Source organism: Vitis vinifera, chromosome 11 (genome assembly GCF_030704535.1).
Source record: "Vitis vinifera cultivar Pinot Noir 40024 chromosome 11, ASM3070453v1".
NCBI classification, from domain to species: domain Eukaryota; kingdom Viridiplantae; phylum Streptophyta; class Magnoliopsida; order Vitales; family Vitaceae; genus Vitis; species Vitis vinifera.
In genome coordinates, this window is record NC_081815.1 from 6074017 (window position 1) to 6092275 (window position 18259).

The following is an 18259-nucleotide window of genomic DNA, read 5'->3' on the forward strand; positions in this document are numbered from 1 at the left end:
TTAGCCTCAATATATTCTCATCTGTTTTGCCCTTTTTCAATAAGATAAAAGGAAGTTTTTTTTGTTCACTCTTTAATATGGTTTCAGAGCCATGAATCTGTTGCCCCTTCCTTCATCTTCCTTTTTTCCTTCTATCTTCTAAGTTGATGGCAAGAGGCCATACTGCAAATCAGCAGATCGTTGGGACCTCCTTTTTGTCTCCCATGGAGGATTCATGCAGCCCTTATTTCCTGCACACTAGAGATCACCCAGGTCTCATTCTTGTTTCCAGTCAGCTTAAAGTATTAAATTATAACTATTGGAGTTGTGCTAGAACTACAACTTTTACTGCCAAAAACAAGATTGGCTTTGTTGATGGAAGCATCTCTCAACCAGCATTTGATGGTCTTCTTTTGGGTATTTGGATCCATTGCAATGGTATGGTGATTTCTTGGCTTCTCAATGCTGTTGCTCAAGACATAGCTGATAGTCTGTTGTATATCTACGTTGCTGTTGAAATTTGGAATGATTTGTGTGACCAATTTCATCATGACAATGGTCTGCAAGTTTTTCAGATCAAGAAACACCTAATTCCGTTAAATCAAGGTGCCCTAAATGTGAACACCTACTACACTCGGCTCAAAATTCTGTAGGATGAGCTTAAGGATTATCAACCCCTTCCCATTTGTCAATGCAGAGCCATGAAGTCATGAGTGGATGACTAGAAACGGGAATATGTAATGCAATTTCTCATGGGTCTGAATGATTCCTACATACCAACTCGCACTCAAATTCTTCTAATGGATCCTGTGCCCTCCATCACCAAAGTCTTTGCTCTCGTTGTTCAGGAAGAATGCCAATGCACCATCAATAATGGATTTTCTCCTTTATTATACTCTATACTGTTTGGAGACCCAAATTCCTTAGCTACTGCTTCAACTTATTTTACTCTTAGATCCAAATGTGAAAGACCAATTTGCTCGCATTGTGGTGTTTAGGGTCATACCATTAACAAATGCTACACAATTCACGATTATCCTCGTGGTTATAAACCCAAATTGAAAGCATCTTAATCTAAAACACAAATTAATCAAGTTGCTTCTATTGTTAATGATGATACAACCTCCTCTAACACCTCTGTTGGATCTCTCACTGCAAGTCAATGCCAATAACTCATTGTTCTCCTAAGTTCTCAACTTCATAGCAGCTCCCTAGCTTTTACTTAATCTTAGGAGTCTGATCTTCTGTCTTTAATTTCAGTGGTATCTTCTCTTTATCCTCACTTTCTGCTAAGCCTTTTATTCCTCTGTCATCCTATATTCTGGATACTAGTGCTACACATCATGTTTGTTGTTCTTTGAAGTCTTTTCTCCATCTTGTTCCTACTATTAATTCCTTTGTCACTCTGCCCAATGGTCATTTTGTTTCCATTAGTTGTATAGGGTCTATGAAATTGTCAAATAATTTCATTATCTCCAATGCTTTGTTTGTTCTAAAATTTAAATTCAATCTTCTTTCTATTAGTGACATCACATAAAGTCATCGTTACTCAGTCAATTTTCTCTTTGACTCTTGTGTTATTTAGGACCATTCATAGGCCAAAGTGATTGGGATGGGTAAGAGGCACAACAACCTCTATGTTTTAGATTTTCCAAGTTTTAGTCATCAATTTGTTACATTGCATAATAATGTAGTTTAGTCTCAAACTGAGCTTTGGCACCATAGACTGGGACACCCTCCTTATGTAAAGATTCAAATTCTGAAAAACACATTGAATATTAATCAAAGTTTAGATCATCCTTCACATTGTTCCATATGTCATTTGGCTAAACAACGTAAATTGCCCTTTATTTCTTCTAACAATTTGTCTCTTGCACCTTTCCACTTCATACATTGTGATATATAGGGTTCGTTCCACACTCTCACTATAGAAGGTTATCGTTATTTATTGATTATTGAGGATGATTGTACTCGGTTTACTTACTGCGTGCCAATTCTAATGTTGTTCATATGTTTCTTGACTTTTTTCTCCTTAATTGAAAATCAATTTGGTGTGAAGATAAAGTCTGTGCATACTGACAATGCTTTTGAGCTATCCTTTTCTGAGTTTTTCCATGTAAAGGGATCTTTCCCTTCCATTCTTGTGTTGATACTCCACAACAGAAGTTTGTTGCAGAACAGAAACACCAACATGTTCTCAATGTTACTTGAGCCTTACATTTTCAGTCACACATTCCTTTATCTTATTAAGGCAGTTGCGTTTTAACTTCAATGTATCTCATCAATAGAACCACATCGCCTTTTTTATCCAATAAGACCCCCTTTGAACTACTTTGAAACAAACAACCATGTTACTCACATCTTAGAGCTTTTGGTTGTCTTTGTTATGCATCCACATTAATTCATCATTGTTCCAAAATTCTCACCCATGCCACACAAGTTGTTTTTCTTAGCTATCCTCTTGGGTAATTGAAATTCATTTATAGCCTTATTGGTTTATGTTGATGACTTAGTGATAGCCAACAACAATTAAAGTGAAGTCAATAATCTAAAGAAGGCCCTTGAGAGACAGTTCAAATTGAAGGATTTAGGCACCTTGAAATATTTTTGGGAATTGAAGTGGCTAGATCTCCAAATGAGATTTCATTAAGCCAATGACATTATGCTTTAGAACTCGTCTGAAGCAGGTTTTCTTAGATGCAAAACAAAAAAAAAAAAAAAATTCCCATGGATCCTAACGTCAAACTATCCTAGGAAGAAGGTTATGAACTTGATGACCCTTCTCAATACAAATGGTTAATTGGTTAGTTGTTGTACCTTACCATAACCAAACCTGATTTGTCCTATTTTATAAATCGGTTAAGTCAATTTCTTGCTAAACTGAAAGTCCCTCATCTCCAAGTTGAAGAACATGTTCTATAATATATCAAAGCCACTGCAGGCCAAGGTCTTTTCTTCTCATCTAAATCTTCTATTGAGTTAAAAGGTTTTGCAGATCAATTGGGCTGCTTGTTCTAATACTAGAAGATCAATCAATAGTTTCTGCATTTTCAATGGGAATTCCTTAAAGTCTCTTGGAAATCTAAGAAACAACATATAGTTTCTAGATCCTTTGCTGAGGTTGAATACCAATTAATGGCCAATGCTACTTGTGAAATAGTTTGGCTTTTATCTTTACTAGAAGACTTGCACATTGATCACACTCATCCTGTCATTCTGTTTTGTGACAACCAAGCTGCTCTTCACATTGCTGCTAATCCTATTTTCTATGAACGAACCAAGCACATAGCAATCAATTGCCACATTGCTCGGGAAAAGATTCAAAATAGAACCTTGAAGACTCTGCATGTCTCTTCTTAGCATCAATTATTAGATTTGTTGACCAAACCTCTTTTCCCAGCTCAGTTTCATTTTCTTCTTGGCAAGATGGGAATTCATAACATCCATTCTCCATTTTGAGTGGGAGTATTAAATTAGTTGGAATTTTTGCCTATTGGATTTTTTTTTTTTGTATTTTTATGGTGAGCTGGAAGGTTGTTACCATTGGTAACAGAATGCTTTTTTAGCCTCCATATATTCTTGTTTGTATTGCCCTTTTTCAATAAGATGGAAGGAAGTTTTTTATGTTCACTGTTTAGTACAAGCTGGAAACCAAATCATTCTTCATTATTAAGAGTCACTTTTCAAAGATTAAAAAGAAATTAGAAGTTGCTTGTAAGTTTCACATGGACAAAAGTATAGGACTATGCCAGTTCAGATTTCCTTTATTTATATTTTCAGGCGCATAGTTATTAGGTTGAGTGGAGCAATAGACCCAATTATATGTTTCATCTTGTTCTTTTTTCTATTCTGTTCTGACTTATGGTGTATTTATAGATTCTCTCTTTAGGTTGTAGTCCTAGGGCTTCTAGGCTGGGACCCCCTTCTTTCAAACATAGCAGGAGAAGTCTTCATCGATCAAGTCAGGGAAGTGGATAGGTGGAGGGCTTTATGTAGGTTTAGGAGCATCTTCAATACTGGTTTTTTAGGATGGCTTACTGCTCTTTTGGCATACCTCACATTCTCAAATGAGAATTATTTGGTGCATTTTAATAAGTTAATTAATATGCTTTGAAATGGTGTCAGGCTTGAGAGTGAATCTGCAAAATCATAATTGGCTGAATTTGCAATATTGAACATCATAGATTTTACTATTGAAATGAGTTGTTGAGTTACTAGAAAGGTAAAAACCAAAACAGGAATGGATTATAATTGTAAAGAAGTAGATTGAACATGTTAAAAATGGAGTTTAAATAAATAGGAGTTGAGACTTACAGGATTGTAGAAACAATCATAGACATTTTTGTTAGCATGATATAAATTGTTAACTCATTTCCTAGTAGCATAGCTTAAGCTCTTGAGGAAGTGATAGTCTTGTTGGAAATCTCAGCAGATCCTAGGTGCTGTTACCCTAGGTGCTAGCTGTAAATATTTGTACAGCTGTAGAGATAATTGCTACATCTGTATAGATATTTTCTAGCTATAAATATTTGTATAGCTGTAAAGATTTTTTCCTATCTATTCTTTTGTAATCTACCTATATAATGTATTCTTGTATAGATAAAAACTAGTTCTCTCTGTAATGTGAAAAGATGAAGTGCAAAGTTGAAAGGATTATTGTGGAGAAAAAGTATTATCAGGTAGAGTTTGAAGGTTTGAATGGTGGAACTTGGGTATCGGTAACAGAGAGGAGCCGAAGTTTCGTAGTTTCAATAGGATTTGACATGGAGGAGCTGGTTTGGTTGATGGAGCATTTGAAGAAAGCTGTGGAGGTGGAGGCTTCTAGGGGTTTTGTAAGAAAGATCAGGGGCAAGACTAAGACCCTCTTGATGGAGATATGCTTCAATAACAGAGGGAGGTTCATGAAAATTACAGAAATTGTTACAAAAAGGAAACCTTTAGTACTTGTCGTCCCCGAGGGCGTCAAAGGGAAAGGATGGGAAGATCTCAGGAAGGCGATCCTATCAGTGCAAGAGTATTATGAACGAGACGGAGGAGCTTCGAAGGAGAAGAATGGTGATATCCGGATGAATAGGGACACTTTCAGAGGAGGAAGGTCATACGCAGAAGTGGTGGCAGAGGCTGGTTTGAGGACTGGAGGTACGTTGTCAGCTGGAAAATGGGCCAGAGCTGTAATATGTGAAAGCCAAGAAGAAGTCCAAGACTGGACTCACGAAGGAAGAGCCATTGCAAGGATGATGGGGATGAAAGGAATGGTGTCCATAAATTCCATTTCCGCTTTCAAAGGATGCTTCTTTGTGAGTACAACAAGGAGAGCGGAAAGTGTTCATGATCAGGGATGAATTTCAGTGAAAGGAAGGACGATTCTGCTAAGGAAATGGTCGCCCAAGGAAAACATGGTGGTTCAAGGAAAGTTCAGGAGGGGCTGGCTAGTATTGAGAGGTCTCCCTTTCCATTTGTGGGATGAAGTTCAGTTGAATTTCATTTTGAAGAAATGGGGGAGGGTAACGAAGGTGGCAAAGGAAACTTTGAAGCTGGTGGACCTGACGAGGGCGAAGCTGTGGGTGGAGATGCTTCCAAACGTCGTGTTACCAGCGTTGCTTGAGGTGGAAGATGGGGAATGGTCCTATACAGTAGCAGTTTCAGTCACCGGAGAAGATGAAGATGCCGACGTTGTCATGTCTGAGGTAAACCGCAACAGGAACGAGTGGGTGAGAGTGGGAGGTTGCGTCTCTCAGTCGTCAAAAGCTGCAGAAGGGCTACGAGGTAGCGTTAGGGACATTGAGTGCTACAGTAAGAGGCGTCTTCCCCGGGCACGTTATCGGCAGTCAAGGACGTGTTTGGATGACAAAGGGGAGACAGGAGGGAGATTGAGCAGATCGGGCCAAGCTGAAGCAAATTTTATTGGGCCAGAGCATGAGTCCTCTTTTATAGCCCAAAAGGTTAGGGCCCAAAGTGGGATGAGGCATCGTGGGCTTCAAGATGGCCCAGATGATCCTCAAGCCCACCAGTCTGCATCGGCTTCGCCTCTTTCTCCCCAGCGAGCTGCTTCTTCTACAATGGCGATTGCGACGCTCTGTCCAGACGGTGCAAGGTCCGGCGCCGAGGTTTTCTTCGGAGAAGAAGGTCGGGCCGTTGAGCTAAAGGCCCAGTCCCTTCCCAACTCTAGGCCATTGTCAGACAACATCGTGGGCTGTAACTTTAAAAGCCCGTCGAGGTTGGGCCAAAAATTAGGAGGAACGAAGCCCTCTGGTATGGAAGCATGGTCGCGAAGGGAAGAAATCGAAGCGAGGAAGGGGAAAGCCCCCGCGGTTCACATGAGAGACGCTACGCAGGAGAAAGAGACGGCAATTTCAAAGAAGGCGTGGTCTACCCTCTTCCCTCCAAGCACCGATCGATGACAGGGACATCGGTGCTGCAGTGAGCCTATTTTCACAAGGGGTTCGTCATCGTCAAGGGAAGACCGCAACATGGAAGAGGAGTTTGGGATGGGCTTTCAGATGGAGCGAGGAATCAGAGTGAATCCTCTCTCCAGATGTCCTCTTTCTGGTAAGCTTGCGAAGGAGGACACCTCGGCGAGCCGCGTTGAAGTCAAAGGAGGGCTAATGGGACGAGTGGGGTTTGATCCTCGTGGCTTTTCAGACATGGGCTCACCTTCTATTTCAATAATCAGAGGTAAAGGACTCATCTTTGAGGGGTTTTGCGAAATTCCGGGAGCCAAAAACTTGGAGGTATGTCAGCCCTCTCCTTCTCAGCCACCCGAGTCACTTTCTTTTCCTTCCTGTAGTCCGGATTCTCCTTTGACGAATCCCTCTGGTCCAATTCTTCCCAATTCAGTCCCTTTTCCTTAGTCTCCTACGGAAAACCAAGGCATCTCAAAAAATTTTTATGAAAAAGGTGGTGTTGACAATTTAAATCATGGTGACATACCTAACCGTGTTGAGGAGGAGAACCAGTGTGCTTTATCTAACCAGATGTCAGAGAGCTGTATCCCTAAGGATTCTATTGTCAGGTCGCATAAGGAGGTTTCGGGTGATTTCCTTATTGATGGCCTGTCTCCCGGGAAAATGGCCAAAGTGCGAGAGGTATTATGCTCTCTAGACATTAAGGTGTATTCTAGGAGGAAGAGCAGAGGCCCCACAGGGCATTGAGACATGTTGGTTTTGGCTCGGAAGGCTAGGGTCTTTGTGTTTTCCCATGAAAATTATCAGCTGGAACGTTAGGGGTTTGGGTTCAAGGAATAAGCGTAGGATGGTTAAAGATTTTCTTAGGTCAGAGAATCCGGATGTTGTGATGATTCAGGAAACAAAAAAGGAGATTTGTGATAGAAGGTTTGTGGGTAGTGTCTGGACGGTCAGGAATAAGGAGTGGGTTGCTCTTCCGGCGTCTGGGGCATCAAGTGGGATTTTGATCATCTGGGATTCAAAAATTCTGAGTAGAGAGGAGGTGGTAATAGAATCTTTCTCGGTCTCAGTCAAGTTCTCTTTGGACGGTTGTGGACCCCTTTGGATTTCTGCTGTTTATGGTCCAAACAGTCCCTCACTTAGGAAGGATTTTTGGGTGGAACTTTTTGACATTTATGGATTAACTTATCCGCTATGGTGTGTGGGAGGTGATTTTAATGTCATAAGGAGAAGCTCAGAAAAAATGGGGGGTTCTAGCCTTACTCCAAGCATGAGGGACTTTGATAGTTTTATTAGTGAATGTGAATTACTTGACCCACCTCTTCGGAATGCTTCATTCACTTGGTCAAATATGCAAGAGTCTCCCGTGTGTAAGAGATTGGACCGTTTTCTCTACTCAAATGCGTGGGGGCTGCTCTTTCCTCAAGGCCTTCAAGAAGCCTTAATCAGAAGGACATCGGATCATTGGCCAATTGTTATGGATACCAACCCGTTTATGTGGGGGCCAACACCTTTTAGGTTTGAGAATATGTGGTTACAACACACTAATTTCAAGGAGAACTTTAGAGATTGGTGGAGTGGGTTTCAAGGAAACGGATGGGAAGGTCATAAGTTCATGAGGAGACTTCAATATGTTAAAGCTAAACTGAAGGAGTGGAATAAGTTTTCTTTTGGAGAGCTTAAAGAAAAGAAAAAAAGTATTCTCAATGATTTAGCTATCTTTGACGCCATTGAGCAGGAAGGGGGTCTCAATCCTGATTTGATAAGTCAAAGAGCCTCAAGAAAAGGGGAGCTAGAGGTATTAATATTGAGGGAGGAAATACATTGGAGACAAAAAGCCAAAGTGAAATGGGTCAAGGAAGGGGATTGCAACTCTAAGTTTTATCATAAAGTGGCTAATGGCAGGCGAAATAGGAAATATATCAAGGAGTTGGAGAATGAGAGGGGTTTAGTGCTGAAGAATGCCGAGAGTATCACAGAGGAGATTTTACATTACTTTGAGAAGTTTTACACAAATCCTACAGGAGAGTCTTGGGGTGTTGAAGGATTAGATTGGTCCCCTATCTCGGAAGAGAGTGCGTTAAGGTTAGAATCCTCTTTCACCGAAGAAGAGATTTCTAAGGCCATTTTTCAGTTGGATAGGGACAAGGCTCCGGGGCCAAATGGCTTTACTATTGCCGTATTCCAAGAGTGTTGGGATGTGATTAAGGAGGATTTGGTGAGAGTGTTCGTTGAATTTCATAGCAGCGGAATTATCAATCAAAGCACTAATGCCTCTTTCATTGTTCTAATGCCCAAAAAGAGTTTATCAAAGAGAATATCAGACTTTAGACCCATTAGTTTGATCACTAGTCTCTACAAGATAATAGCCAAAGTGCTCTCTGGGCGTCTAAGAGGGGTTCTACATAAGACCATCCACTATACTCAAGGCGCTTTTGTTCAAGGGAGACAAATATTGGACGCGGTTCTTATAGCGAATGAGATAGTGGATGAGAGAAGAAGGTCAGGGGAGAAAGGCGTCGTATTCAAAATAGACTTTGAAAAGGCATACGATCACGTGAAGTGGGATTTTTTGGATCATGTGTTAGAAAAGAAGGGGTTCAGTCCTAGATGGAGGAAATGGATGAGTGGATGTTTATCTTCAGTATCTTTTGCAATCTTGGTGAATGGTAGTGCTAAAGGGTGGGTTAAGGCATCTAGGGGATTAAGACAAGGCGACCCTTTATCCCCTTTTTTGTTTACTTTAGTCGCAGATGTACTGAGCAGGATGCTCATGAGAGCTGAGGAAAGAAATTTGATGGAGGGTTTTAGGGTGGGTAGAAATAGAACTAGGGTGTCCCATTTGCAATTTGTTGATGACACCATATTCTTTTCTAACTCAAGGGAGGAAGAGCTGCAGACTCTGAAGAGTCTTTTGTTAGTGTTTGGGCACATTTCTGGGCTCAAGGTCAATCTTAACAAGAGTAGTATTTATGGCATCAATCTTGATCAGGCTCATCTTTCAAGATTGGCTGAGATGCTTGATTGTAAGGCGTCTGGATGGCCTATTCTATATCTGGGTCTCCCTCTGGGCGGGAATCCTAAGGCGTGTGGTTTTTGGGATCCAGTGGTTGAGAGAATCTCAAGTAGATTAGATGGGTGGCAAAAGGCCTACTTATCCTTAGGGGGGAGGATAACTCTTATCCAATCTTGTCTTTCCCATTTGCCAAGTTACTTCCTATCCTTATTTAAAATGCCCGCTTCAGTGGCTGCAAAAATAGAGAGGTTGCAAAGGGATTTTTTATGGTCAGGGGTTGGGGAAGGCAAAAGGGATCATTTAGTGAGGTGGGATATTGTGTGCAAACCGAAGACAATAGGGGGTTTGGGTTTGGGGAATATTTCTTGGAGGAATCTCGCTCTTCTAGGGAAATGGTTATGGAGGTATCCTAGAGAGGGTTCAGCTCTTTGGCATCAGGTCATTTTAAGCATTTATGGTTCACACTCTAATGGTTGGGATGCTAACACTTTAGTCAGATGGTCACATCGCTGTCCTTGGAAGGCTATTGCTCAAGTCTTTCAGGAGTTTTCTTTGATTACTCGGTATGTGGTAGGAAACGGGGATAGAATTCGGTTCTGGGAAGATTTGTGGCGGGGGGACCAACCTTTGGGAATCCAATATCCAAGACTATTCAGAGTAGTCGTGGACAAAAACATTTCTATTTCTTCAGTTCTCGGTCCATCTCGACCTTTCTTGTGGAATTTGAATTTCCGCCGTAACCTGTCAGATTCTGAGATTGAGGACTTAGAAGGCCTCATGCGGTCTCTTGATGATTTGTATCTTTCTCCTTCGATCCCAGATGCCAGATTATGGCCATTATCCTCTTCAGGGCTTTTTTCAGTCAAATCCTTTTTTCTAGCATTATCTCAATCTTCTGGATCTTCTCAGAACTTTCCTTCAAAGTTCGTGTGGAATTCCCAAGTTCCTTTCAAAGTGAAGTCCTTTGTCTGGTTAGTGGCACACAAGAAGGTGAATACTAATGATATGTTACAAGTGAGAAGACCCTACAAAGCCCTTAGTCCTAATATTTGTATCCTGTGCATGAAGCACGGGGAATCAACAGATCATCTATTTCTTCATTGTTCCTTGATGATTGGGTTGTGGTACAGGTTATTTCAGTTAGCCAAGATGGATTGGGTTCCTCCAAGGAGCATATATGACATGATGTCCATCAAATTTAAAGGCTTCGGTAATTCTAAGAGAGGGATAGTTTTGTGGCAAGCTGCGAGCATAGCTCTAATTCGGGTTGTGTGGTGGGAAAGAAACGCAAAGATTTTCGAGGATAAAGCAAGGAATTCAGAGGTCCTTTGGGACTCTATAGTTTTCCTTGCTTCCCTTTGGGCTTTCTGTTCCAAGGCATTTAAGGGGATTCCCCTTAATGTGATTCATCTGGATTGGATAGCGGTGTGTACTCCATAGGGATTGGTCCTTAGTGGGTGTTCGTTTGTTTTATGTGTATTTTCCTGTAATTTAGTTGTCTTTGGTTGGAGGATTTCTCATCCTTCTTCTTGTACTTCTTTTTTATATTAATATATATTTGTGGCGTTTCCAATCAAAAAAAATAATAATAATAATGTATTCTTGTAAATGTATTAGAAATATATCACCAGAATATTTTCTTAATTAGCCCAAATGGGATTCTTTAGGGTATCAAATCAGAAAAGTTCTCTGGTATTTTTTTTCTGCCCTACTTCTTTGGCTTAAATAGCCAACTGTGTTTTCTCCAGAAATCGTACTAGCAGTCCCAGAAATACTGTTTCTCATTCCCTGAAAATAACCCATGGGCGATGCTACCTCTGAAACAACTTCCACTATTTCTACCATACCAGCAGTCCTAAAAGGTACCAGTTCTGAATCCCATTCCTACTTCGTTCAGATTACGAGTATTCGATTAAATGGAAACAACTTTCTATGGTGGTCTTGGGCGGTTTGCATGTACATAAGAGGGAGAGGCAAGATTGTTTACAAAGGAGCCAGCGAAGACCGATGCAGCATACGCAACCTGGGATGCGGAGAATTCCATGATAATGGCTTGGCTCGTTAATGCCATGGAGGAAGACATCAGTGCCAATTATATGTGTTATTCAACTGCTAAAGAACTATGGGACAATATAAATCAGATGTACTCTGATTTTGGTAATCAGTCTCAGGTTTATGAATTGGAGATGAAGTTGGGAGAGATTCGGCAAGAAGATAATATTGTCACTAGGTATTTTAATACCCTCAAAGGGTTGTGGCAGGACCTTGACTTGTTTAATGAATATGAATGGAAGTGTTCAGAAGATGGAAATCACTACAGGAAGATGGTGGAGTGTACCAGAAATTTCAAATTTCTTGCTGGCCTTAATATAGAATTTGATGAGGTTAGAGGAAGAATCGCTTCAAGTTGTTCATGCACATGCGTATAGCTTCGACCACCCTGCCGAAAACTTGAATGGAATTGAGATTTTCTAAAGAAAAGAGGATTGGAAGACAACCTCTACCCTTTATAGGAGAAGTGTTCTTTGAAGTCAGCAGGGAAGAAAGTTGAAGAAGTGTGATGCTGGGGAAGAAAACGGTGACTGCTCCAATTGAAAACTCAGCTTTAGCCATGCCTATTGCTGTTGTCGCCATTAGTCGGAACCCCAACACCCAAAGGCAGACAGAAGAAAAGACTCGGGTTTGGTGTGATTTTTGCAACAAACCTCGGCATACTCGTGAGACGTGCTGGAAGATCCATGGAAAGCCAATGAATTGGAAACCAATGGAGAGAAAAAACAACAAACTTGGAAACCAGTCCAACCGAAATATTGTTGTTGCCATTACTGCCGAGATGGCTTCTCTTAGCAGGGAACAGATGGAGCAATTTCTTCAACTGTTGAAATCTAATCCACCGGCTACTACTCCTATTGGTTTGTTGGCACAAATAAATAGTGTTTTTTCCATTACAACTTGTTCATCTGCACCATGGATACTTGATTCAAGTGCATCTGATCATATTACCAGCATATCTAATTGGTTTCAAACTTACGTCCTTTGTCCTGGCAATAAAAAGGTCCAAATTGCAGATGGTAGCCTCTCACCCATTGTAGGCAAAGACTCAATTTCTATTTCTGAAAACATTGTACTTCAATCAGTGCTACATGTTCCTAAACTTACTGTTAAAAAGAATGATTGATTTATTCATAATTAATTCAAGGTACAGGTCTAGCTCATATACAGCTGCTGCTACAAAACGAAAAAAGAAACTACCCTATGAATCCCTACAAATCAGGGATTGATATCAATACAGTTGACTATACATGGGATCCAATATTTACATTACATAGTTTCCTTAACTAAAAAATCCTATAATCGTGTGACTTTCTAGCACTCCCCCTCAAGCAGGTGAATAGATATTTTCCATTCTCAGCTTGCTTGTGATTGCTTGGAATGCAGTTCTTGCTAGCCCCTTCGTTAAAATATTTGCTATTTGACCCCTTGTAAGCACATAAGGTGTGTAGATCAAGCCACTATCCAATTTTTCTTTGATAAAGTGTCTATCAACCTCAATATGCTTCGTCCGATCATGTTGCACTGGATTATGAGTGATATTAATAGCTGATTTGTTGTCAAAGTAGCCTCATTGGTAATCAAGAATAATCTTCAGCCATAACAACTCACATACACCATGTGCCATTGTTCTGAATTCAGACTCGACACTAGACCTTGCAACCATAGTTTGGTTCTTGCTCCTCCAAGTGATCAAGTTTCCACCAACAAAAGTGCAATATCCCGATGTTGACCTCCTATTTACTACTGAGCCTGCATAGTCTGCATTCGTGTAAGCTTCAAGGGTTAGTTCAGTTCCCTTTTTTAAGAGAATACCCTTTCTTGGAGAAGACTTTAGATAATGAAGAGCTATGCATGAATTGGCTTATGACTCCCACTGCGTAAGCCATATCCGACCTTGTATGGGAGAGATAAATGAGCCTCTGGTACATTCCCTTGTCCACTACCATGTCTTCACTTGCTTTTACAGTTCGGTGATTCTGTTCAATAGGCGTTTTAGCAGGTTTACAAGTGAGTTTCCCTATATCTTCCAACAAATCCAACACGTATTTGTGTTGGGAGATAAATATTCCTCGCTTAGAGTAAGCTACTTCAATTCCGAGAAAGTATTAAACTTGCTAAGGTCCTTGATCTCAAATTCCTTTGCCAACTAACATCTTACAGTTTTTCTTTCCTTTAAATCATTCTCGATCACAATTATGTCATCCACATAAACTAACAAAGTTGTGACTCCCCCTGACTTCGAGTGTTTAATAAAGAGAGTGTGATCACCTTGACTTTGCTTGTACCCTATTGCCATCATAGCTTTAGTGAATCTGTCGAACCAAGTCCTTGGGGATTGTTTAAGTCCATAAAGGGCCTTCTTTAATTTACACACCCTTTTTCCTTTCAACTCAGCTCTAAAACCAAGTGGGATTTCCATGTAAATTTCTTCTTCAAGATCACCATGTAAAAATGCATTTTTCACATCATATCGTTGTAACTCCCAATCATAATTAGCAGCTAGAGACAAGAGAATCCTTACTATATTCATTTTTGCAACTGGTGCAAAGGTCTCCTGATAAACCACCCCATATGTTTGAGTGTAGCCTTTTGCAACTAACCGAGCCTTATACCTCTCAAGTGATCCATCTACCTTATACTTCACCGTAAAGACCCACTTACATCCCACGAGGCTCTTTCCTTCAGGCAAGTCAACCAATTCCCAAGTTTTGCTTTTCTCAAGTTCCTCCATGTCTACTCGCATAGCTTGTCTCCATTCCTCACTGTTTAGAGCTTTAGATAGAGTGTTAGGGATGGATATACTGTTTAGGCTCATGAGGAAGCTTATATGAGACGGTGATAGGTTCTTGTATGACACAAAATGTGACAGTAGGTAGAGTGGATGCTTGGTGCATTCTTTAATACTTTCCTAATGGCAATGGGCAGATCATGGTCAAGACTATCAAGAGGTGCAAGTGAATTTTCTAAAGTAAGGTAAAAAATGGGTGTTACCTCTTTTTTCAGGGTTGATTCGGACTCTTAGACTTGCAAGAGGTCAGGAATGCGTGCCTTCCTCCTTGAATACACTTGCAAAGGCCATGTGGGACCAAGGATTTCATTTACCTTAGTCGAAGACTCTGAATTTTGACTCGGAGGTTGAGACTCAAGTTCTTGGATCGAGATAACATGTGGATTTGGAGACTCAGACCATTGACTTGGACTAGATTAAGACTCGAGTTGAATAGACGAGGAAGAAGAAAGCTCTAACAAAAACAAATCTCGATCCTCGTCTTCTATCAATGATGTCTCCCCTTGAAGATAAGGAGTGAGAAAATACGGTTCATTCTCGAAAAAAGTGACATCGGCAAACACATAAAATTTCCTCGTAGGAGGATGATAACATTTGTAACCTTTTTTAGTAAAGAAATATCCCACAAAGACACACTGAATAGCTCTTGGATCAAGTTTCCCCTAGTTTTGAGCATGAACATGAACAAATGAGACACAACCAAAGATTCAAGAAACAAGGTTATTGGAGGTATTGAAGTTCGGGTAGAATTTAGAAAAGACTTCCATAGGACTTTTGAACCCCAACACACTTGAAGGTAATCGATTTATAAGGTGGGTAGCCATGATGATAGCCTCTCCCCAGTATGTCTTTGGCACATTGTTTTGAAACAAAAAAACTCGGGTTAAAGCTAGCAAATGACCATTCTTCCGTTCAATGACCCCATTTTGTTGTGGAATGCTTACATAGGAAGATTCCTAAATGATTTTCTTCTTTTGAAATTGAGGAGATAAGACCTGATTAAAGTAATCACGAGCATTATCAGACCTGAATCTTTTTATTGCCACACCAAAGTGATTTTTGACAATGCTATGAAACATTAGGAACACAATATTAACATCAGATTTTTGTCTCATAAGATAGGGCCAAGTAACACGAGTGCAATCCTTAATAAAGGAAACAAACCAACGAGCACCAAAAACATTGGGAATGGTAGAGGGACCCCAGATATCACTATGAATCAACGAGAAAGGAACAAATGTTCTATTATTACTGATGAGCAAAGGTACACAATGGTATTTGGAAAATTCACAAATATCACAATGAAGACTTTCCACATCAATTCCTTTGAACAATAATAGGAACAAAATTTTCAGAACACTAAAAGACGAATGCCCTAAACGACAATGATGTAGCCAAATTTTAGCTTTATTGGAAACAATTTCAAAAATAAACAACCTAGGTAAATTATTTTCAATCCTACTTGGATTGCTTGATGCTTCAGGGTGGTACATCCCATCCTTTTCTCTAGCACGTCCAATCATCCTCCCCGAGTCCTGGTCCTGAAAAACATAATGAGTTGGGTGAAAAATGACACTACAATTCATGTCCTATGTGAGTTTATGGATTAAAACAAGATTGGTAGACAATTTAGGAACATATAAAACAATTTTCAAGACTAGGAAATGATGTATTTTAATTTCACCCTGACCGGCAACAGTGTTCAATGACCCATCAACCGTTGCAATCTTTTTATTGTTGAGGCATGGATTATAGGTACTAAATTTGAGGGACGAATTTTTCATGTAGTCTTTTGCTCCTGAGTCAATGACCCAAGAGTTTGGAAAATTAATATCCGAAGCACTTAACGCATGAGAGATAAGAGACTTACCCACGAGTGCCAATGAGCAAGCACTCGAGGGTTTTTCTAGAGTTTCTCAATCTTTTCTTTGTTGAACTCTCCAGTGTCTTGGGAACTTTCATTATCTGATTGAGTAGCAGAAAGATGAGCCTGGCCATGATTACCTTGTTGTCCGCCTTTACTGTTTCAGTTTTTCCCAAAATTAGGTGATTTTCCATGTAATTTTTAGCAACGATCTTTTTCATGGCTTGGTTTTTTTACAGTAATTGCACAAACGATTATCTTTGTTGTCTGCTTTGGACAAATCTACCCTGCCATTCCCATAATTGGAAACCTGATTTGGTCTACCATTGGAAAGCATTGTCGGATTTCCATTCGAGACCATAGTCGAGCCATCTGTTGTTTAGGATTCAATCATTGCCCCTCACCTTCCTTCTTCTGCACAAATCATAGAGATGGTCTCATTCAATGATGGCAACTCATCCCTGCCTAAGACTTGGCTTCGTTTCTAATCATATTCCACATTGAGGCCAGCAAGAAACTCAAAGATTCTCTCTTTCTCCACAAATCTCTTGAGCAGGGCTGCATCCTCACTACACATCATCTTAAGGCATTGATAATGATCCAATTCTTGCCATAGACTTTTCAAAATATTGGCATATTCAGTGATAGAACGATCACCTTGTCTTGTAGCAGAAATTCGCGTCTTAATCTAAAAAATTTGAGTCGCGTCACAGACCTTAGAATAAGTCTCGTTTACAACATCCCAAATCTCTTTCGTCGTAGTAAAAAACATACAAGATTTCTAGAACCATGGAATTCCACAATCATGACATTATCATCGAATCCTCCTCATCCCAGATGTGAAACTTCGGGTCACTCGGATCAGGTCCTTTTCCAACCAAATGGCTTAGTTTCCATTTTCCTTTCTAGAAGGTTCGCACCAATTGTGACCACTGCAAATAGTTCTTCCCGTTCAACCTATACGTCACTTGAATGTTTGGAAGCTCGCCAAGTGCATGAATTGCAAGTGCTTCAGATGCAGGGACAGTCGACGTGTTGGTTGCTTCAGACACCTTAGACATGACGAATAGTTCTTTGAGAAAGGACAAAATACGAGAAGGGAAAAATAGAAGGAAAAAATTTATCACAAAAAAAAAATGTGGATCTAGAAATTCCGAATATAAGGAATATGATAGAAGAAGAAAGATTTATGAGAAAAATTTCCAAGAGACCCAATCAGCAAGAAGGAAAAGAAAACAAAATCAATATGCAGAAAACAAGAAAACCAACAAAAGCTGAGAATAACAAATCGCAAAAGAACATGACACAAAACCTACAGTAAAGACGCAAAAGAATTGCTAGAACAAAAAGAAATAGCCTCATATATATATAGCTACTGCTACAAAAAAAAAAAAAAAAAAAAAAAAAACCTCCTCTATAAATCCCTACAAATCAAGGATTGATATCAATACAATTGACCATACATGGGATTCTATATTTAAATTACATAGTTTCCTTAACCCAAAAATCCTATAATCATGTGACTTTCAACACTTATTTACAATTTGTTGTCTGTCAATAAATTGTCTAAAGATTTTAATTGTTGTGTCACTTTTTTTTATTTTCATTGTGAATTTCAGGACCAGAACACAGGGAAGATGATTGGCAATGCTAGGATGCAAGATCGTCTCTAATATTTTGATGAAAAGGTCTTCAAAAATAAACAAGTCCAGAGCTTTGGTGGTAGTGTCAGTTTTACTTCTGCTTATAATAGAATAATGCTTTGGCATCTTAGACTAGGACATCCCGGTTTTTCTTATTTAAAACATTTTTTTTCCAGGATTATTAAGAGGAGTTGATTGCAATTTGCTGCACTATGAAGCTTGCGTTTTATCAAAAAATCATCGAACGTCTTATTACACAAAGGCATATTCTCCATCAAAACCTTTTTATTTAATCTATAGTGATGTGTGAGGGTCTTCTAAAATTCATAATTTGAATGGAAAAAGATGGTTTGTGACATTCATAGATGATCACACTCGACTGTGTTGGGTTTACTTGATGAAAAATAAATCAGATGTTGAACAAATCTTCAAAGATTTCTATGCTTTTTTTGAAATACAATTTCAAATAAAAATCAGTATTTTAAAAACCGATAATGGTACTAAATATTT

The 18259-nt window shown here is 39.6% G+C and overlaps 1 protein-coding gene across 2 annotated transcripts in view; it reads left to right on the forward strand.

The window, feature by feature from the left end:
• LOC100262576 (probable anion transporter 6, chloroplastic) overlaps nucleotides 1-18259 on the forward strand; it is a 54846-nt gene that overhangs the window by 11319 nt on the left and 25268 nt on the right. The gene's annotated exons all lie outside the window — the stretch shown is intronic.